Genomic DNA, 23,800 nt, shown 5'->3' on the forward strand with positions numbered 1-23,800 from the left:
GTTGCTGAGGTAGATTTAATATAAATTCAAGAGGCACACAAGGATAACCCAGCAGAGCTGTTTCATCTTATTGTTTTTAAAGACCCTGATCCTCACAGTGGAAGAATGGGCCATATGTTTGAGTTTGTTGAAGGTTAGCTGGCCTCACCCCCCCCCCCCCCCCCCCCCCCCCCCTCTCTTTCGTCTTGCTCTTCTCCAAACGGCAAAGCTACCAGTGTAGAGTGAGACATGGGCCTATGCTCCACAGCGTAAACACCCACTGAATGATTGGCCCCTTTTAAACAGAGATCCTGCTATATTGCCATTAAGAAGACCCCTCATTATGCCAGTTGTGCTTGTTTACACTGAACCAAGCCAGCATAATGCTGCCCCAGTGTGTGTTTTTAGACAGCGTGCCGGCATTCCCGTAGCAGAGGCGTGATATTAAACATAGCGTCTATAATGCCACGTTCGAGACCACTTGGAAAGTTGGATATTTTTTAATTTGTACTACTAAGGGTGGAACACAGCTTCAGTGAAGCATTTCATTTGACATCATTATCAATATGGCAATGAGACCTTGACTATATCAAAGGTTTTTAAGTGCGTAAGAAGCAGAGAAAGTTGTGTCAAAATAAACAAGAAAAAAAGTTGCATATAATTATTGTACAAAATCCACTGATGAGTCATCACCACATTATTGTGTTTGACTTTAATGCGTTTGTGCAAAATAGAGACCTGGGAAGTGTCATCTCTGACTCTCTGAATTCTGAGTACTCTCGAAGGCGCCATAACATCTGCGTCTGATAAACAACAAGTCTACTTGGTACTTTCAAAAACAATGATGGGTACACTTAGTGTCGGTGGGCTCTTATAAGTCGTGCACAGTTATTGCCAGGTTCAGACTCGAGCGGAGAGATGGTGTGCAGATTTGTGTGTTCTGACGTACACAGACATCGTTCCGGCTCTATGACTTGACATCGCTGCCAGCTTAAAGGCAGATCAACAACGTCCCCCCATTCCATGTTTATTCCGTTTTGCTGTTCTGTAGAAAAGGTACAAAGGCACAGCATTTCTGCTATATAAAAGGGATTACAGACAAGCAATCAAACTCCCCCAGTCAGACCCCCCTCCAAAAAAAGCAAATTCAACTGTAAAATGAATAATGGTAGATGGCACAGATCTGCTCTCCGAGGTTTGCTGTTGTTCTTGTAGCTCATGTGCGAGGAAAGCAGGGCACCGGCCTTGCCAAGGTCAGTGGGTTTAGGCCAATTCCCAGGGAGTGCGACTGCTGCCGAAATGCGTCTTTCTTCTGTAGCTTGCTTTGTTTGGATAAAAATGGCTAGTAGTGTAACTGTAACAGTCTTCAGTAGGGGCTTAGGCTAGGCTAGGCTAGGGTGTTTGGGATCTAACATATTGCCCACTTTGTTCCTACTTAAGGTTGAGATTAATTATTAAGTCTTCCTTTTAGAAGAAGCTTCGTAGACAGCTTCAAAGGCTGCAGTTTCTGTGAAGCGAGGCTGTAAGCCGTAGGCATTCCCATTTAAACAATTGATTAATATCCTGCTCAAACCAAACCGTTACTTAATAAGCTCATATTTACCAGGATAAGATTTATGTGCAGTTCTACTTCTTATACACTGTGAAGGCCTTCATGCATGTCCGGAGTCAAAGGAATTCAGTTATAGAGCATTAACCTTAACCGTCCGTGTGTGTTTGAAGGTGTGTGAGTGTGTGTTCTGATGCGTGACGTTTGCTTCCCTTGGCAATTGGTGTTCTCAGACATGCATCAGTGGCTTTAGCATTGGGAAAGTAACACATAGGCCTGCATACACACACACACACACACACAATCACACACACATAGGCCTGCATACACAGTCACACACTCACTCACACACACTCACGCACACACACATAGGCCTGCATACACATACAGTCACACACAAACACACACACACACACCCATTTCAAATGTTGCCCTGGCACAGGTTAACTGTACCAAGGTCTGCAGAAGAAAATCACTTTCACGAAAACCACAGCACTTTTGGGAACGTGTGACAAAACAAATAAAGCAAAGCTCTTTAAAGTGAGTCAGTCTAGGGAGTCATGCACTTGGGAGGCACCATGAAAGTAGCATCCACCCCCCGCCTTACACACACACACACACACACACACACCACACACGCTCACTCTTCATGTGGTCTGTTGATATGGATCACTGACCTTGTGGAGAATGTGGTCAGGGTGACCGGCTTCTCCAGACTGCAGCTGGACACCTCCCACCACCTGACCGCTCTCAGCCGACTCCTTCCTCCTCCTGGAACCGTCAGTGATGTTTAACCCAATACTGGAGTGAATTTTCAACATCGCATTTGAATTACCTTGTGGTAGAACTTGCTTGCTAGTTGCCAAAAAGCCCGCTCCGCAGTCTGATTTCTAAAGGCTGACGTGTTTATAAACATCGGCCTCGGCATGGTATTTGGGAGCTATTGAAATCTTACTGTGCAAATCAAGAGAGGGGTTTTGTCTTAACTTTTTTTCCATTCTCATTTCAACTTGGTGACTTGGAGAGAAAGAACAGTTTGCTGTGTAGCCATGAGGTGGACCCATGAGGTGGACCCATGAAATGGCCACTGACTTTTAGTTAGTCAGGGGAATTTCCACAACGGTTTACTCACCCAGGGCTGCGGCCGACTTACGACCATCAGACCTGAATTACTACCCTGGAGTTGTGGAATACTTGCTTGAGCAGTGACCTGTTGTGACCAGTGTTGGTGCCACTGTCACCTTCAGGGGGCAAAGAAGACCCACTTCGCTTCCTGCTTTAAGCTGGCCCTGCAACATTCTAGCTTTCCAAAAAACCCTGTGAACTACACTAGAGGTCCTTCTATAGAGGTCATATTTTTCTATAGATGATGATGATTGTGGTAGAATGATGTTTCTCTGGAGCCATATGTGGAGCCATTCTGACCTGATGATGACTCCAGTTCTATTTCCCAGAGAGCATCATGGGTCTGGCTCTGTTGGATTGCATATTTTACCTCTCACAAGCAACCTTTTTCCTTTCCAATAGATGTGCCTCTCAAATGTTGCCTAAAAGAACAGCATGTTCTGGCATCTGTTTCTGTAGATATTGATATGAGAAGGTGTGCGACCACTCATTGTCAAGTGCTCGGCGCACTCGTGGAACTGAGACAATCTAGTTTTGAGCGCTGTGGCATTAAACCTCACACCCGAAGCTGAAAAAAAGAACACGAGCAACAAAATGTGAAAGTGATCCAAGCTTAGCTCTTGAGCAGAAGAATACCTCTTTAACGTCGACTTAGATTGAGGGTTTGAGCTCTCGAGCAAGATGAACTGTTCCTATCACAAGTGTGGCTTGGAAAGAGTTCCTGGAACTGTGTGGTGGAAGTTAGGTGCACTTCACCTTTTTATGCATTGTGCAAAAAGTTAGCAAGTATGCTAGTCAATGTTTTTTTTTGTGTTGTTGTTTTTACCACTTCCTATAGAAATGATTAGAGTTGGTAAGGTTTAAATCAGGGTGAAATTCTGCATTTCCTGAGGTACATTTACATTTATTCTTTTAGCAGTTCGGTTATACAACGCTGTACAGGAAATGTATAGGGGCAAATCCCATCATTAGGTGGCCCTGGACCAAATGCAAACATTTAACGGTAGAAAATTGAACTGGTGTGCTAACATTATAAAATCTGAGAGTTACTGGAAATGATAGATTTTACATTTAGTCACTTAGCAGACGCTTTTGTCCAAAGCAGGGTTTGCTTTTGGACTGTTTATTGTAAGTGGACAATTTTGATCCACAAGGCCTTTCATATTTTTCATGTGCCTCACACAAATAAGCGCTACTTAAGTCATCACAAACAATTGAATTTCCTTCTTTGGCGATACACAAACTGGCCTTCAGTATGATTTTTTTCTCTCTCAGATTACGGGAAATTGATTACTTTACCATAACTGCAACTGTCTAACAACCTTTGAATTATTTTTGCCAACACTAGTATGTGCTGCCATCTAAGGCTGTAGGTAAATTATATTAAAGTAACGTAATGTAATCATCTTTGATTTATTGCGGTGTTCATTTCAGAGATGCAGTCTTTCACAATTTTCTTCTTCCAATAGTTTGAAGACTATCCATTTTTATAATGTCACTCACACTTCAAACTTCCACCACAACACAAAGAGGCACATAGCTAAAGACAAATTGAAATGTTTTCCATGTCAAGCAAGGACCAAGTATATGTAGCCATGAAAGTTGACACTTAATAATAAATACCATCGCAGCTATACAATAATACGTGTCTCAAAACCCTCCAATTTGTAATGTCAATCATGACTGGTTCACCCATAGGCCTATATTTCTTCAGCATTTGTGCACCCTTGAAACCAAAATCATGACCCCATGGAAATGTAATCAGGTTTTATAGCACAATAAGGCCACATAGATCACTGAAACGTATCAGTTACCAAGCTTGTTAGCTTTTGTCAGTGCAAACTGTGATATTTTTCGTTTTTGCAAGACAAATCTGTTGACTGTTAGCTAGTTATCTTGCTATTTTTTTATTAAAAACTCTGTAATGCCTCTAATTCTCCCAAGGGTAAGCTCTCTGGGTCAAAGGTATAGAGGTCAGCGGGTCATCAGGCCTCCTCTGTCTTCTGCCAATTCTCTGACCGACTCTCAGTGTCTGCACTTGTATGTTGCAATACTACCAGCTCTCTTTCTCTGTTTTTTGCTCTCTGTCTTTCTCTTTTCTCTCTCTCTAACACTCTCTCTCTCTCTCTTCCCAAAGCAGAAAAGTAAGTAGGCGAGCACATGGCCTTCTTGACTGTTCCATTGCGTTTCAGTTTGTGTGGGAGGCTGAACACCCACTTACTATGAGCAAAAGCATTTGTGTGGTAAGACAGACAGAAGTTGCTATGCACAAGCCTACTGAACTTTTACTCACAACCATGTTATCCCATATATCAGGATATCCCTCTCCGTAGCTGTTAGCGATTAGCCTACTTGGTGCAGGTATGTTGACATACGTTGACATATTTTGAGTAAACAAAGAACTGATTCTAGGTATAAATTTACTCTGTGTTGTAGCTTAGTTTTGATGTTTAACTTTTTTCTGTGTGTGTTTTTTTTCTCTCTTTTAGTTGGGGCCCTGCTTGGCCAATTTTAATGTGAGAAGACAGATAAAACTGTATAGCAGTATGAAGCTAATCCTGCAGTGTGTAGAAGAAGCTTTTCTTATTCTTTCACTCTCGTTTCTCTCCTCTCCTCCCGTTTCTTCATCTCCTCCTCCTCCTCTCTCTTTCTTTATCTCCTACTATCTTGATTTCTCTCTCTCCCAGCCCGGTTTTCACTCACCGTCTTGTTTTTTTTTTTGTTTTTTTTCTCTCTCTCTCTCTCTCTCTGTCCCACAGCCAGTGAGGCCCAGGCCCCCCTGTCCCAGGCCAAAATGGTGTGGGAGTTTAAGTAAACTCCCTCTGGCTTGTTTGAAGTGATACAAAAGTTCAGACGCTAGGCAGGGGCGGCACTCCAATAGACCAGCTGGCCATAATGGGAGTGTGGGGTTGCCTGGGCGACGGCGCCTGTGCAGGGAAGAATGCTGAGAAAGAGAGAGAGTGAGAGACAGAGAGAAAGAGAGAGAGAGAGAGAGAGAGAGAGAGAGGGAGGAATGCTGTGCAATCCTGCCATGCACCTCCTGACCGCAAACTGGCTGTGAGTGAGTGAGTGAGTGAAGAGAGTGGGGACAGAGAGAGAAAGTGAGAGTGTGAGGGAGTGGGTGTGGGTGTGGGTGGGCCGGCCGTGTGTACACAGTCCCTCTCTCTCTCACACACACACACACACACACACACACACACACACACACACACACACACACACACACACACACACACACACACATAGAATTGCCTGCCTGTATCAAAAGACCCATCATTGTTGATGAGCTCTTATACACTCTCCCACTCTCACTTCCTTCTAAAAGCAGAGGTTGCCAGCCCTCACTATCCTGATCCTCTCCTCTCTCGTACAGTTTTAGTTTGACGAGATTGCTTCATGGTGGTCTTGAAGTATCATTGCTATGGCAACCCTTGAAAAACCGATGTGAAATAAATAGATGTCCTATTTATTTTCAGAAATATCAGAATTATTATCAGAGGAATGTTTGTTATCAGAGAAAAGTCAGATGTCCATACATCAGCAGTTTCTTCTAGCCCACTTTCTCAGTCTAAAGAATGGCCTATCCATGTGATGAAGATGATGATGATGATGATGAATGTCTTGAAAAATGATCATGACATCCTGAATTGGTGTAACACTGCATCCTTGTGAATCCCATCTTCTGATTGAAATTAACTTGCTCCATGACGCTCTTAATTTTCCCCATTTGAATACACTCCGCTCGCTCATGCTGGAGTTGATTATGGATGATGGAGGAGAGTGTTTGCCACCTCTGCCCCTACTAAATACTTGTTCTAGTGCCAGGGTACACCGTGCAGAACATGGCTTGGGACCTTTAGCAGAAAAGAATGCAAGGAAAATATTTTAAAGTGGATCAGTGATCACATGATCGACTAGTTTTCTTAATAGCAGAAAGTGATGGCTGCAGGTGAAACAAACTAGTGAAAGGTAATCAACTGCTTGTAGGGCAATCTGGCAAAACAAAATGGTGGAAAATAAACAGCTTGGGCAAGAACTTGGCCTTGCGTCACTTGCATCCAAACGCGGGGGAGAACTCGCCTACTCGGAATCCTTGTGTGCCATTCATTATCAGTGGCGTATTTGTCCACTATCAAAATCATTAAATCCCATTGCATTGCCCACCCACTTTAAACTTCTAGAAGCTAATGTAAGCATTTAAAACCCTGAATCAGTACACTAATAGATGACAAAAGATGGCGTAAGAATTCCATGATACCAAAAATGTAGGTTGATACCAGCGGTAACAATACAATAAATCCCATGTACTTCAACATATACCTTTTATTAAAAACATTTGAACTTTACAAACTTTTCAACAGTGGCATGTAGCCTTCTAGTAACAAAGAAAAAGAAACGGCTATTAACATTACAAAAGAGAACAGTGGCGTGAAGTATGTAGTGGCATGTGTATTCAAAAGAAACAATACTGGGCTTGATTACAATCGACTTTTTATGATTCCTGATGATCCACCTCGAGCGCAAAGTACTTCAAAACACTTCACGACGAGTCGATTTCTCAAAATCAGTGTTCCATGCTGGTAGGTGTTCTTCCTTTGGCATTTAACGGCAGACTACAACAGTTGTAGGAGTGCTGTCCCCCTAAGGCCCAGAAGAATTGCGTCTCCGGTACGTACGGTACTGTAGAAAAAACAAGTACAGTCACGTTTTCAGAACGTGACATCCCTATAAGAAAGATGCCCAAACAGTGACGCATTCACCACTGTAGGAGTCAAAGACACATTTTATTGTGTCGCAAGCATGACCGCTATGCCCACATAAAACCACAGGCCTACAAGGATAGTCTGAAGGATGCAGTAATAAAATGAAGCAGATTTTAGCTCATGGTATGACATGGTAAAACAGCAGGGCTGACTTCAGAAGTAGTACTCTTTTAATGATTTTTAAAACATATTTAGTTAAGGGATACTAAAGTCAGTATCACCCAACAGAGTTTGATGGTCTGACTTGCCCCCTTTCACCTCAGGAAAATGTAGTTATGCCCCCATACGCACAGCCTTGCACCTGGAGTTGAGTGCCGAGTGCCAAGTGTCACTTCAAATGAATGGGGATGCATTGATGCCACCGCGAAAAAACAAATAACGTGGCATTCCTCACAAACCAGCCTTCTCTAATCGGACTCACATCGCATGACTGCAATTAATAGAGCAGATTTTCCCAACTCCTAAGAAACTCCCGACCCTGTCAGGCACAGAGTGCCAGCTCAGCTGAAAGCAAGGTCTCAGCCTCAGCCTCAGCCTTAGCTTTGGCCTCGGCTCCCTACAACGTGGGAGGGTTCATGACAGTGGGTAAGTTCCCAAATTAAATCTTTGTCCTAATTAGTGGGTGTGTGTCTCCGACCTACCGGCTGCATGTTGATTGCATGTTGGTTGGAGATACTCGTCTTCCATCCTGTCCAGAGGGCTCCACGAAGTCAGTTTGTATTTTTAAACCCACTTTCCTTCTCCTTATTTGTCATATTTTTAACCCTTTCCAAGTTTTTTGTGTATCACTGTGGTTAAAAGCGTCAGCGAAATGAATGGACTTGGATGCATCTGATTTACAAAGGCAAGCATCGAAGACAGGAAGCATAATTCAACCAAGACTATATTTTTCTGATTGGCATGTGGCATGTCTCTAAAGCCATCAAGGGATGTTTATTTTCCACATGCATAATGCTTTCTGTTTTAGTTCAGGCGTTGAACCATTCATGAGCATCACACTGATTCCTCCTTTCTGTGTTGGCTTTTTAGTGAGAAACCTGAAAAGTAACATGAATGAATGAATGAATGAATGAATTGATTGATTGATCGATTAATTGATTCTCAGAAAAAAATCATTCCTTGGGGTCAGGGTAGAGGAATGAAGCCTTCTGAAGGGCCCTGAAATGCCTGTCTCAGGTGTGGTGGGATGCTAAACCAGCATTAGCCTCATGCTAATCCCATCCCCATGACTTCTCGCCACCAAACCAGCGCTGTTCTTCTCAGTCAGCCATTGCCCCATCTTAGCTGTCTCTGGGTTTTTTTTTTTTTTTTTTTTTTTTTTTCAAGAGAGTGAGCGAGTGTCTGTTTCTGGAAATGTACCCCACAAGATTGTGTCCCCTTCTCTGTTGTGATGTCATCTCCAGTGGCTTTCAGAGTGTTTCAAATGCAACTTTTTACACACTCTTGATGACAAAATGACTAGTTTTCAGTCAGAGACTCACTCTCTCCTTCTCCTTCTCTCTCATTTGGCTTTCCCTTTCCGTCTCTCTAATCACAGCAAAAGAACAGCTTGTCTTATTCCCGGGCCATAAATCCAAGCATTACCTATCTGAATAGGTAGGCTGTGTTGAACGCTAATGAAGTTAAACGCTGAAATAAATTGCTGCTGATGCCTACGAGTGCTCAGCTAATTGGCACGGCGTATTTGCTCTCCAGTGCCCCTTTAAAAGAGCCCACTCCTGACTCACTGTTTCCAGTAGTGGACTTATATAATTCTGAATGCCTTACAAATGTAAAACAACATTGAGTGACCCCTCGTGACCCCCGGAATGCAAATGGCGTGAGTCAGAGATTGGCTGCCGTGCGACGAGCCTTTCCACGGCGAGGGCTAGAAGGAGAGTGGGTGGACGAGTGAAACGAGATGAGGAGGAGGAGGAGGAGGAGGAGGAAGAGGGTAGGGTAGGGGGAGCAAAGAGCGCTTGCGTATTGCAGAAATTCACCCGTCTACACCTCAGGTTCTTTAGCCATAAGGGAGAAGGGTTTTGTAGATCTGTTTTTCAAGGGATTTTTTTAAAAAGCTCTGCACTGGGCATTTGGGGTGGGCAGTATCTCAGTGTTGTAGTCGTCTACAGTATTACGTCATGTCACAACATGAACGTTGCTTACCATCAATACTGCAATGAAATAGGTAACCAAAAACATAAAGAGGGTTTATAGTCGGTAGAACGATGTGTCACTGCAACAAACTGCATGTTTTTGTCCCAATGACAGACCGTTTATAGAATTTCTCCAGGAACAGTTGCTGAGGTAAAATTCTCGTTGCTTGACATGTCACTGCAAACTGCACTTGCCCAACAGAGTGGAACCAGTTGTGTCCTGGTTCTGTTTCTTGCTGTGACATAATGTTGTACTGACTAAGCTATAAACCAGTCGTTCTCAAAGTGTGGTCCGCCAGTGCCCCGTAATGGTCCGCGACGGCCACAAGTAAATTATTGCGACATTTCTAACATACAACTCAGAACGAAGAGAACACAGTCAGTAGTAGCCTAATATATTAAAGAGTTGCCTAATCTATTAACAATGTCATGGATTGGTGGCTTAAGACAGGGACAATGAAAAGAAAATTAAATGAGAAAGCCTCTGACACAGACAAGGAGAAAGTGCGACGGCGAGATGGTTCAGCCGCAGTGGGCATCATCCCGCCGCGTAGCTGCATTCACAGCGTTTTTTTTCTCCCGCTGCGGAGACAACAAAGTGATAACTATATTCTGTGTTGTGTGACGTTGGATAATGACAACTCTTAATTATGAAAAGTTGACTACTAGGATGGCTGTATTAATGCCAGTCGGCTAGCCTACTGTTGGTAGGGAATTACTGCGGCCGCGTGGTCGCTATGCGCATCGTTATGTTTATTGGTTGTGTTGTGTGATACATTGGCGTGTCTGAGTGTGTGATGGGAGTATGAAGCTGTGAGCGAACTATAGTTTGTAACTTAACCAAGTCATGCATTGAGCAGGGTTCCAGATGCTTTACCTAGCGCATTGTCATATCTATAACTACCCTACCGGTACGAAAAAAAGGAGTGTCAAATCATGTGCCGCTAACAATTGTCTGCCGCCAGGTTTGGGTAGGAGGCCTGTTGTTCCGGGGATATACTATTTAGTTAGATGGTCCGCGAGTTTTTTTTTTTATTGGCTAAGTGGTCCTTGGTCTGAAAAAGTTTGAGAAACACTGCTATAAACCCACCTACGTGTTTTCAGCACAATGTCGTGACATGAACCAGGGCATCCCATAAAATGTCAACAGGCTGGTGTTCCTGGCTAATGACGACTATTTTCTTGACTTTTCATTTTAAGTTTTAGATTACTTTTTTGTGTTGTTTTGTTGTTGTTGTTTCAGTCATACATAACAAAGTTGGTAAATTCCTTGTGGTAGGCTACTCAATAGGGTTTAAACTTCTCCCAAATTTGTCATGCGGCTTCATCCAATTCGCTCGTCTACGCCACCACGACTCCAAATGAAAATGACATGTATTAGAACAAAATCTCCATTGTGAACCGGCATTAAAGTAACACTATGGAGTTTCTGGAGCCGCCAGCTAGGGGGCTACTTTCTGCTGGACTATTCAGTAACTTATTTGCTGTCTTGCTTTGTCTTGTGTTGCACTTGCTTGATGTTTGATTGTGTTAGGAAAGTTGTTGGCAAGCTAGCCAACATAGCTATCACAATAACATTACAAAGAAGCCAACGCGAGAGCACTTATTACTAGCATCAATGTCCAAGCGTGTTATAACAAGCTTGCTAACATCGCTAACGAGATTACATTTAGCGAAACCTGTTGAAATTTGCTTACTTTGTTTATGACAAACTAGCGAGTCAACAACTTTCTTAACACAGTCAAACATCAAGCAAGTGCAACACAAGACAAAGCAAGACAGCAAATAAGTTACTGAATAGTCCAGAAGAAAGTAGCCCCCTAGCTGGCGGCTCCATAAACTCCATAGTGTTACTTTAACGTGTATATACAAATATACCGTTAATATACCGCCGATACACACGAAAATACTGTGATGGTGTGTAGCACCAGACAAAACCAGAGGAACTCCATATCTGGAGTAATGGGTGGCGGTTTGCCCTTTCCACAAGGGCTGTGAGGTTTATCTATGCTTTCAGTCTAGATACCCCTCCAGGCTAGATACCCCTCCAGGCTATATACCCCTCCAGGCTTTCAAAGACTGCAGGCTGCTGGTGAGTGGCTCAGCTGCTGAGGGGCTGTTCAAGGACAGGCAAGGAGAATTCCAGTGCTGTAGGTGTGAAGATTTGAATGACGTAAGGGAAGGTGTGAATATTTAGGAGGGGGGGGGGGGGGGTATGAATCCTCTTGCCAGGTAGTTTTAGAAGTAGGCTACTCTCTCTCTCTGTCGTTCACACACTTGCACATACTCTCACCCATACTCTCTCACTTACTCTGTCTCTCTCTCACACACACACACACACACACACACCTTTTTGTGTCTCTCCGTGTGTGAATTTGCCAGGTCCTGCTTTTCTTTGCTCCATGCCTTTGGCCTCTGCCTGGATTCCTAAAGTTGGTAGGCAATTTGGTGCCGAGCCTCGTGCCAAACGAACCCTGTCAGCTGGCTTTGCTTAAGCGTCAATAACCGTCAATCACAAATGACAGAGAACAAGGTAAATTAAGAAGTGGCCAATTTGCACCAAGTGAAACATCATTTCACTTTTATTTAGATTTATTATCGCTCTTAAGGTGATGGTAGCTCTTCCAAATGGCCTTCCAGGGTGTGTGTGTGTGTGTGTGTGTGTGCATGTGGGGGGGGGTCGTTCAAGTGTGGTCTTGTGTTGTATCTCATTAGCCCTATGGGTCATTCCATGCTAACTCACCTAGAGCCTTGCAGGTCATGTAATGGATTTGCACAAGAATATTCTGTGGATTTTGTCCGTTTTGTTAATGAAGCTGTGCAAAATCTTAAAAACCTCCACCCATTTTTTTTTTTCTTCACCCAAGTTTGGGTTTGAGGTATTGAACTGGGATAAGATGTGGGCCATTGGTGAAGTACATATGTGGATTCAGAGCAGCAAAAATGACCCGGGGCACAAACTTCAAACATTTTGAACAGAAAAACTATTTGAGGGATGAGACTGCAGCATTCCATACTGCTGTCACCCTAGCGACGGCCTGTCATGTGTTTACCCCTAATTCGCTCTGGAGGTGGAGGTGTGGGGGCAGAGGTCATGGCAGATTTAGCCAACACTTTTTTTTTTCTCTTCTCTTCTCCCCCTTTTTTATTTTCACTCTCTCTCTTTCCTTGTCTTTTCTTTCATTTTTTTTCTTAACTACCACTCCAGCTCCCACTCAGGCTGTCACATTCCTATAGGGCATACAGCTTCAACTTACCGATGGCTGCTGTTGGGACTGTGGCAAAAAAAAAAAAAATGAATCCTCCTCCTCCTCCTGTGCTACTTGTTCCTCACCTCCACCCTCACTTTGTCATCTGATTATTAAGCAGTCTCTCAGCACTGCTGAGGAAAGACAGCCAGAAGGAAGACAGCCGCTGTCTTTCATGGTGTCAAGGACTGTAGTTTACTTACTGTGCCATGTTCTGCTTTACTGACGGTGTTTTGTTCCCAGGTTGATTGGGGGGTATTTGGGGATGTTTTAGCCTATTTGGTGCATTGGCTTTCATGAGTTTAACTTATTGTGTATTTGGTAACTACTGGGGAACCAGTTACTGTAACCTCAGAAACTCCTTTCTGCCCTCGAGGGTTAAGGTGTGTGCATACCTTTAGTATGTGTGTCTTTGTGTGTCAGTATGCCTGTATTCGCACATGTCATGTGCATAATTTGACCGTGTGTGTGTACGTGCATGCGTGTGTGTGCAGGTATAAGAGGGACCTATGTAAGAGTGCGTGTTAAGGAGTTATTTTGTGGGTTGTATTGCTTTGTCATGCATGTCTTTCTCTTGTGTGTTGAGGAGGTGTACATTCTGTGTATGTGTCTGTGTGTGTGTCTCTGTGTGTGTGTGTGTGGGGGGAGAGTGTGTGTGTGTGTGTGTGTGTGTGTGTGTGTGTGTGTGTGTAGGGGGAGAGTGTGTGAGCTGGTTTTACTCTTTACCTCCGGCTCTAGTTATCAGCTCGCCTAGATGTTGGAATCTGGCCGGCTGGAATGCAGACGGTGAGGGGGCAGAGATCACCTGACTACCACCCTCTCTCTCACACACATACATATATGTATATCTCCCTCCCCCTTTCTCTCACTAACTTTCTCTCTCCCTCGCTGTTGCTAATATCATTCCCACTCACACTGAAATAGATTTATTTACTGCTATTTTACTGTTATGGTGTCGTGTAGGAATGGAAGCCAATTGGTCAAATTGAATCGTTAATCTATCCCCTGGAAACTTGGTAATATTAACGATAATCTTCTGACATGACTCCAGTGGAAATTGGAACCATTGGATTAACGTGTTTGAGAAGGGCAAGGAGGAGGGGGTACTTTGATATCAGAGTAAGCCCTTGCCCCATTGATGTCCCACTATTTCTCTCAGGATCGTTTAATGTCTGTGTGAAGCCATTTAACATCATCCACAAGTGGAAATGATCACTTTTAACCCAAGACTGCCTTTTATTGGTGAGCTGATTTTGAGATATTAAACTTGGCTTCAGGCTATGCAGCAAATTGTGTTTCCTGGTTGCTATGGTGCCTAAGTAGGTAGCTAGCTAGCTAGCCAAGGAAACTTTTAAATGACTTTATGAAATGATAGCTAGTTATCTAGCTGTCGTTACAGTCTCCTCAATTATCCTTACAAAGTTATAGTGGGAAAAGGTAGAAACTAGTGCTGTCAGTTTAACGCGTTATTAACGGCGTTAACACAAGCCCATTTTAACGCCGTTAATTTTTTTATCGCGAGATTAACGCAATTTAAATGTATGTATTTATTTATTTATTTATATATATATATATATATATATATATATATATATATATATATATATATATATATATATAATTTTTTTTACATTTTTTATTTACATTCTTTTTGGCCTCGCAAACTGTGTAGTAGGCTAACGTTACGGTTTGAGTGAATGGTGAGCGCGATACGGCGAAATGGATGATAAAAAGCTTCTGAATGGAAAGTTTACTTTTAAAAGTTGTGTCGTGCAAAAGAAGCGAGCTTCACTGTTGTCTGAAAATGTCAACAGGCAGCTGGCTGAAAGCAAAGAAGTAGTAGGCTTACCTTTTATTGGTAACCTAACTGTTACGGTTCATTGTTTCTGAAATAAGAGGCCTGACTACTATGTTCCCAGCAAACTTGAAAAAAAGAAAATATTAAGCCATGGTTTAACTGCACTATAGGCTGAGTCCTTGTTTACCTGAAATGTGCACTTTATAATGTTATTTTGTACCGCCCTGTTTGGCAATGTTGGTTTTCAATAAAATAAAACATTTGCATAAAGCAAGCCAATCCACTTTTCCATGTTGATAAGGGCATTCAAATTAAAATAAAAAGATGGAAAAAATAAATAAACGAAGGGACATTTAGAATAGATAAAAGTTTGCGATTAATCGCGATTCATTTTGAGTTAACTATGACATAAATGCAATTAATCGCGATTAAATATTTTAATCGTTTGACAGCACTAGTAGAAACCCTTCGGGGTGCCTGTACAGTCTCTTTTAACCCAAGACTGCCTTTTATTGGTGAGCTGATTTTGAGATATTAAACTTGGCTTCAGGCTATGCAGCAAATTGTGTTTCCTGGTTGCTATGGTGCCTAAGTAGCTAGCTAGCTAGCTAGCCAAGGAAACTTTTAAATGACTTTATGAAATGATAGCTAGTTATCTAGCTGTCGTTACAGTCTCCTCAATTATCCTTACAAAGTTATAGTGGGAAAAGGTAGAAACCCTTCGGGGTGCCTGTGCAGTCTCGCTGCTTGGCCCACAAATAAATAAGTTTAACTCTGCAGCTAATTAGTTCATATAACACGCACTAGCAACTGCCATCTCATCTGAATTTCCTCAGCAGTCGAAGGTGATCGGCCACATCTGTTGTCTGGCCTTTTTTTAATCTGAGCTTGGATGTGACTAGTCAGCTCCTCAGAGATTCGTACTCCAAGATACCTGAAGCTACTCACTCTCTGTCTAGACGTATTCATAACTTTTAAGCGTCTTCTGGAAATACATCCATTGTCGTTTGGTGTAATTCAAGCCTGTTTCTGTAATGTTTGTCTGAGTTTGCAGCGCGTTTCTCTATTGTCTTGTGTCCTCAACTTGATGAAGATGTGTATGAATGGACCACTATTGTCCACACATTTGTTTGTTTTAAGTAATCCTATTAATATGGGCTTAAAGTGTGTTTCACCCAAATTAAGAACAGCTACAAAGGTTTTAGCTTGCACTTCCTAACCAGTTAAAGTTCTGTGACCTTTTCTGTTTATTTCAAATGCAAAAGCACATTCTCCCCAGCATTCTCATTTTGTGTTTCTACTGCGAGAGCCACCATGGTTGTGGTTGTTCCAGGTCTATCATTTGAGCACTACAACCCAGTAGTGTCTGCAGTGTGTAGTACAGTCAGTCTTCTGGGAACTCTTGCATCCACTAGTCACATCAATGATTTACTTAGTACCCCAAGCTGGCTTATGTTCATGTAATGGCAATTGGGTTTGCCTTTCTTTCTTTCTTTCTTTCTTTCTTTCTTTCTTTCTTTCTCTCTCTCTCTCCACACACACACTCATTTAAACCCACACACACCACACAGACACAGACAGACAGTGTGTATTGTTAAAGTAGGTCTGTATTGTTATGGTTTATAAATCGTTGGCAGAAATGGAGGTTAGCAATGCACATAAGTTATTATGGTTTAACCAAAATTTGGACTGAACAGTAATGTCTTCAAGTCAGGCTGGCATAATGTTTTCATTTGAATTATTTAAGTTATTTCAGTTTGTCTGCTGTACAAAAGTAGTCTGTGTGCTTGCAGTTTTTTTTTTTTTTTTTACACGTGTCTGAACAAACTACATTCTACCAAATCACTATAGACACTAAGCCCAAGCTTTCTGTATATCAAGGCCACGATGTAGTAGCCTAGTTTTTCATCAGATCACCCGATTTCCCATAATTGCAGTTGAACACTAAGTAGTTCATCGCTATATTTAATAACAATTACATGAGCTCTCTGATTTGCCCTGAGACATCCAGATTGTTTTTTTTACATCTCTGATGTGGTTAGTTGATCATGGTATTATCTCTCCGTGAGATTTTCTTTTTACATCTAGGCTGTGTCATTTACTGTAATTGCTTAGTCATCTAATAGTTCGGCTCCTCCACTCATGTAAAGCCACAAGCATAGCCGCTCTGCTGCTCTTGACTTTGTCTCTCAAGAACACATCCCCAGACACACACACACACACACATCCCCAGTGGCCCTCCGGGCATTAAAAATGTCGGTTGAGCAAACAAGTTCATACTCTGCAGTGAGATGGAAAAATAACACATTGCTCAAATAATCCCAAAGAACACTGTTCAGTCTCTCTCTCTCTCTCTGTCTCTCTCACTCACACACACACACAATCACACACACACACACACATTTACTCTCTGATCTCATTTTCCACTCGAGTATTTGTTTTTCCAGAACGCCTTGATGTTTCGACATTGCCTGAATGTGTGTTTTCTTTCTTTCTTTCTTTCTTTCTTTCTTTCTTTCTTTCTTTTTTCATTGTTCTCTTCATTTTGTTTTTTTAGTTTTTCTCTCTTGAATCGAACGCAATTGGTTAGTATGTGGGTGCGCAGGGAAGGTGGAGCCCTCACACCAGGCCCTGGGCGAGGACGGGGATGACCTAATATTCATGTGCACAGCCGTCACCCTGGTCTTAGAGCACCCATGCCTTATGTTTGTGTGTGGATGACCTAATATTCACGTGCGCGTCCGTCACCCTGGTCTTAGAGCACCCATGCCTTATGTTTAAGTGTGGGTGCTCAAGTGTTCTCGTCATGCACAGAGGAGCAAGAATAAATAGTTGCATTGTTGTGATGTCTTGAGAAATACATTCCTAAATGAGTATATTTTACTCTGGGCTACCTGACATGCCAAGACCGTGTCGTTGGGGCATAGGCGTACCTTTTGTGAGATTAGGTTCAAAATGGAAGGACGACCGTGTGAACTAGGCTACATTTGTTTTCTCACTTTCTAGGTTGTGTTTTTCATAATGATAAAACACACGCAACCACTGTAGGATTTTCTTTTAAGCTCTCTTGAGAATGAATTCAATTATTACCACACACCCCTTGTGGTCCTGTGTTACCATCCAGCCCCACCTCAACCTACTCAGCTCCGTGCCCCCCCCCAACCCCAACCCCTCAGCTAGTGGTTGGCACGGTGCCCTGTCGCGCTGCCCGTCTGATGCCGAGGGAGTTTGCTTGTCTGGGGAGGAGGAGGTGACGGGTAGTGGCTAAGAATAGGCCAGGAATGCGCAGAGGAATGCGAGGGGGGCGAGGATCCTTCATCGGGGCGGGTGGGCTGGAGGGTCAGTCGCCTGGGTTGTTTGTGTCTGATGGCGCGCTGCCGTAACGCCCTCTCAGACAGCCACCACCCCCCACCCCCCTGCCACTGGCCCAGGTCCCGGCGGTCTGATCGCCTCACATCTCTAACCACCTCGGCAGTAGCCAACGCACGAGCCTTATCTGATTGACTCCCCTTCTCACATCTCCCTCTTCCTCTCCCTCTCTCTCTTTCTCACTGTCTCTCTCTTTCTCTCTCTCTCTCTTTTTTTCTGCCTTCTCCCTCTTTCTCTCTTTCTCTCCCCCACACACGTCTGCTTCTCTTCTCTCATTCTGTCCTTACTCTTTTGCCTTCTGCCTCACCCTCTCTTTCTCTCGTTCTCTCCGTCTTTGTCTCTCCCCCTCTCTTTCTTTCCTGCACACATGCACAGTCTCAGACGACAGAGAAACGTTATAGGGAAGGAAGAAGGGATTGTGCTTCTCTGACAGTCTGTGTGTGAACAAAAGAAAATGGAGTTATGTTCGCTTGTGTTTGGCTGAAGAGCCGAGCGGGATGGCTTAGAAGTGCCAGGCACAGGCCCTCTTCCCATTCTGTTTATGTTGGAGGCCGAGACGAGAGAGAGAGAGAGAGAGAGAGAGAGAGAGAGAGAGAGAGAGAGAGAGAGAGAGAGAGAGAGAGAGAGAGAGAGAGAGAGAGAGAGAGAGAGAGAGAGAGAGAGAGAGAGAGAGAGAGAGAGAGAGAGAGAGAGAGAGAGAGAGAGAGAGAGAGAGAGAGAGAGAGAGAGAGAGAGAGAGAGAGAGAGAGAGAGAGAGAGAGGGGTAAAAATAGATGGTGTGTGTGCGTTCTCGGAGTGTGGCCAGTGTCTGCATTAATTATGAAAGTATGCAGAGTAGCTGAGGGAGAATGGGTGAGCCCGGCCTGTTTGGTGCTCCGCTCTGCCCCAATGAGCCTTTAACCCTTTCCCTCCTGGACTCAATGGTTCAATGTTATGGTATGTTTGAACCCTCTCACCTTTTCATTCATTGGCTGATTTTAAAGAAGAGTGAGGGGAAGATGAGGAGAGAGAGAGAGAGAGAGAGAGAGAGAGACAGACTTCAGAGAGGTTGGCTAGAGAGATGAACTGCGAGGAAGGAGGGCAGAGGGACGGCAGCCAAATGAAAAGGTGGAGAAAAGGACGTGATGGAATCAGAATCCAATCTCCCTGTGTAGAGCCCTGGGAATTTCCCAGAGAGCACGACTGCAAGTCAGGTGACAGCCCGCTGGCCTGGCCTGGCCTGTTTGGGGTTGGGCCGGTGGTGGTGGTGGCATTGGTGGGGTGGGGGGGAAGGGATTTTTGTTGTCATCTGAGCGCAATTAAAAAAGAACCCAGCAGCAGTCAATCCAGCGGGTTCATGGACTGGGCAGAGGCAGTGGCAGAGGGAGGGGGAGGGAGAAAAGGCAAACAGACGTCCCCCTCGAGCTACCTCTCTCACTACCAACCCTGCCGTCCGACAGCCAAAGCCCACGGCAGCTCACAAGGCCCGGATAATCTCTGGGCGAGGTCTGCAAGGCTGGCAGTGCCAGACTGCTGGAATTGGGCGACGTCGCCATTGTACTCCATCTACCCATCGTGCATTGAGACTCCGTTCCGTTATGGTTCTTGAACACCTTAGCCTTACGGAAATGATGGTGCTGACAAACACACAGGGCTGGATTTTCTTTCTTTGGAGTTTGTGGTATGAATATCGCAAAAATAGGAGAGAGATCGAGCTGAACACTCGCTCCTGCTTCTCGTGGAGTTTGAACAGTAATGTTTTTTTGGGAAAGGCAGCCTTTGTTCTCGAGTCTGGTAGAACAGACCTCTGGATATGCAACGCAGTCAGAATGAAACCCCTAGCCTCTGCTTGATCATAACATTGGAACATTATAATGTTTGATTTGGTTGCATTATCATAACATCATTCTGGCTGCTAATTTAATGTGTTTGAGTTGGTTCTTTTATCAGCACTTAACAGGTGATCAAACTTAAATGGCGACCACAAGGTGATACGGTGATACACTGCAATCTCTTTCTCTCTCTGTCGCGCTTGTTCTCACTCACTCACCCGCTTGCATGCATGCACCTACACATTCGTGCCTGCAGGCATACTCACAGACACTTGCAATCCAGCTGCTCCAATTCAGAACTGTCTGACTAATGTAATGAGTATTCCTGATCATTTATTCAAATTTAAAAGAGAACATTACTAGTATATTGTCAAAATGACTTACAAATCAGGCTTGTGAAAAGTAGGTCATAGTTCTTCGGCGTTTTTAAGCACAGCGGGTCACATTTGGTCGGTGTAACACTAAATGCTCGGCGGCAGATGGTTTTTTTCCCCTCCCTTCTACCCTCTGTGTCTGTATGAAAGATTGAGTGGGCAGATATGGCCTTAAACCATTTTCTGATTTCCATGGCTGCCGCTTGATAAAGTTGTGGCACCCTGCCATGCGACTCCATACCAGATTCCTCATCACTCTGTTCACTCTTTCTATCATTCTCTCTCTCTGTCTCCCTGTCTCCCTACCCCCATCTCTCTCTCGCTGTTTTCACACATTTTTCTAAATACCCGAAGTTCATCTCTCCTTCTTGCATTCTGTGGCCTTTGCTCTCCGAGACCTCTTAGGCCCGCACCACACCGCTCACCTCTCTTTGCGTGACTGCTACTTCACAGAACTGCTGTGGCGTGTGTGTGTGTGTGTGCGCTGCTACTCCTAGCCATGACTATCAACAGATCTTTTCACTATTTCTGCTGAGAACTGCACGCCTCACGCCTGAAAAGCAGGCTCGGTGCCAAAAAACCTAGATGAGACACACACACACACACACACACACACACACACACACACACACACACACCGCTGCAGCGTAGATCGAGCCTCGCCTCAGACGCGCATCTCACGCAGGCTGCGTGGCTGCTCTAACCTGTTAGCACGGGTGCCAAACATGAACAGCGAGAGGTTCTGCGACCGTCACTCACAGGTGAGGTAAGCGGCGTGGCACGGGCCTCAGGTGTTTGAACCTGTGGGCGGATAGACACACACACACACACACACACACACACACACTCTCGCACAGCAAGAGACATTCATTTAGTCGAAACTCGTTCTCCCCCGCAGTCCACTCCCAGTGCTGCTGGCAAGTTTGTGTTTGTGTGAGCGAGAGCGTGCATGTGCGAGAGATTGAATGTGCACACATTAGTTGTGTGTGTGTGTGTGTGTGTGTGTGTGTGTGTGTGTGTGTGTGTGTGTGAGAGAGAGAGAGACTGTAAGCACTCATGTAACACTCGTGTTTACTGGCACCATAAGCGGGAGTGTGTGTGGTGTCTAAACTAGCCTGTTTCAAGACGGGTGTTATGTGTGTTTGCCCACATGCACGGCAGTTGTGTGTGAGAGCGCCGGTGCCCTTATATACCCGCTGTCAGCCAGCTCTGCTCCCAATGATGGTGGGATTGAAAGATTGAGATTCCTTTGGTAGAGAGAAAAAGAAAGTGAGAGCGAGAGAGAGAAGGCAAGAGAGAGAGAGAGAGAGAGAAAGAGAGCTCTTGATTGTGCATGCTTGTTGTTTTAGCGGTACGTATGACCTTTTTTTTATTTGTATTTCAAAATGTCCTTGTTCCTCTGTTTGTGTCTCTTGTGACGTTTGAGCACTTTGTTTTGACGTTTCAAAACAAAGAGCTGATTTATTTCAACACTGCTGCATATATCTCTAATAGGGCCTAAATGCAGCTTGTTAAATTGAACATGAATGAAAAAGTGTGGTGAATTATGATAGTCAGTCAACCAAAACTAGAGAGATTGAGGGTGGAGGGTAACATTGGCTCTCAAAAACTTTTAGCATTAAATCTAATCCCCCTATTTGAAGTGAGAAAGTGGACAGTGCTAAACAACAGTGGGATAGAGAGAGATAGAAATAGTCGGTGTGAAAAAGAAATAGTCAGAAAGAAATGGAGACAGAGCAAGAGAGAGCTGCAGAACCCCTGTGATTGGGGACTGGGAGGGGAGCGGTGTGGCGTGTTGCGGTGCAGAGGGCGTCTCGTGGTGCCCCGCTCTGGATGGGGTGTAAATCACCGGGGTAATTGCAGCTGTGCACAGCCGCCCCGTTGCGGTGCGGATGCCTGTCTCTACGCTCGCCGAGGGGTGGAGGGGTGGGTGGAGGGAGGGAGGGAGTGAGAGAGGGAGGGAGTGAGTGACGCGGCCTAATGGGGCTGATTTCTGTCACTCACGCAGGGGAGACACGAGAGCTGTGTTGTGATGTGTGCTGAAGGGCATCACATGTCTGAAATCAAGCGCATTGACAGTGTTTTAAACTGCCCCTATTTGTTGCTGTTATAGCTTAGTGAGTAAGCTCTGCATTGATGGCACAGAAAGATGACTGTTTCATGTCCTTGAAAGTAGGGATGCACGATAATATCGGCACGACATCGGTATCTGCAGATAAAAGCTTCAAAACTTAATTATCGGCATCTGCAGATATGAACATTTCTGCCGATGTACCTGGCCGATAAAGTGACGTTCAAATTATGCGCACGCAAAGCAAATGTTTTGGTTACTATGAGCGCCAACAACGTAATTCAAGACGTTGGCTGTGTGGCAGTACTTCACAGTATCAGAGGATGTTGACATGTTATTTGTCAGGAAACTTTTCAGGAGATGGATGAGGAGACGACAGCTTGGCCGTAACGTAGGTTGCATGCATAGATGCAGACCACCCGCGTGCAACGCTTTGCAACATTACCTGTCGCGCGCTAATAGAAGTTAATAAGTTGCTAGTTACCTAGACAACACTAGCTAGTTAGCTTGCGTGCTACGTGACACCAGCGAAGTTGATGATCTCATTTGACGGGATGTGAAACGTTATGTCACGAGCCCACGCTATCTGTACAAATTCAATATCGTGCATCCCTACTTGAAAGCAGTCAGGATGAGGTGTATGAGAGACATTTGTCAAAGTGTCTCGACTCTTTTGGCGTGTACTGATCTCTTTCTACCTCTCTCCTCTTCCCCACAGGCTGGTGTAGTCGGGTTCCTGAGGGTCATGACATGGTGAAGGATGACCGAGGCGAGTTTTGGGGAGGGACCCAGGAACGTTGATGGCTGGATGTAGGTAAGAGAGCCTGGTGCCGCTGCCCTCTGCTGGTTGGGTAGGAGAACTGCACCCGCTGCACACATGCCCGTAGCTGCAAACAAGTAGAGAATGTGTTTGTAATTTTGAACTTAATTAAGGTTTCAAACAGGTAGTTGTTGTTTTTTTTAAGATGCAGCAATCTAACAAGTACATCTCTTGAAATGTATGGTGTGGTTTGTAAACTATATTCATGAACATGGAGAGGTTATTGTTGTTAAGGCAGTTTTCACCCTCCCATTTCACATTTGCGTCATGACTTCCTAACTGAAAAGCAATGGGAAGGTGGGTTTCTGAGATCTGCGATATTTCAGTCCATTGTTCCGTACTTCCACAGATACCACAGTGTTTTTTTTATTGTCAACCTGAGATGCTGTCAATATCCCTTCATCTCATTTCACTGCTTACCACCTCCCCTTCCAAACTGAAATGGGTTCTCTCTGTGAAATACTAACAGACAACAACGGCTCCATCGTTTGTACAGCACTTTGAATTAGCACTGTGTATGAACTGTGCCATAGAAATACACCTGCCTTGCCTCCATACCTGTAGTCTTCAGAGGAATAGACCTGACATCAAGGGGCTGTGAGTGTTAGAGCCCAACATCTGCTCTGGCTGTCAGTCAATTCCCACTCTCTCACTCACTCACTCACTCACTGGCTGGTGTGGATATTCAGGGGGAAACGTGCTGCTGGGAAATGTATGCTCTAGGCGTGCTGCTGGGCTGCTGGGAAATGTATGCTCTA

General features: G+C 44.3%; 1 protein-coding gene across 2 annotated transcripts in view; it reads left to right on the forward strand.

The window, feature by feature from the left end:
* The window catches only part of frs2a (fibroblast growth factor receptor substrate 2a), a 45,037-nt gene that overhangs the window by 12,112 nt on the left and 9,125 nt on the right, over window positions 1-23,800 (forward strand). For both annotated transcript variants that reach the window (XM_031582389.2, XM_012815425.3), the window contains exon 2: window positions 22,941-23,036. The gene's annotated coding sequence lies outside the window, so the exon portion shown is untranslated. The remainder of the gene's footprint in view (window positions 1-22,940; window positions 23,037-23,800) is intronic.

This window comes from Clupea harengus, chromosome 16 (genome assembly GCF_900700415.2).
Source record: "Clupea harengus chromosome 16, Ch_v2.0.2, whole genome shotgun sequence".
Classification (NCBI taxonomy): domain Eukaryota; kingdom Metazoa; phylum Chordata; class Actinopteri; order Clupeiformes; family Clupeidae; genus Clupea; species Clupea harengus.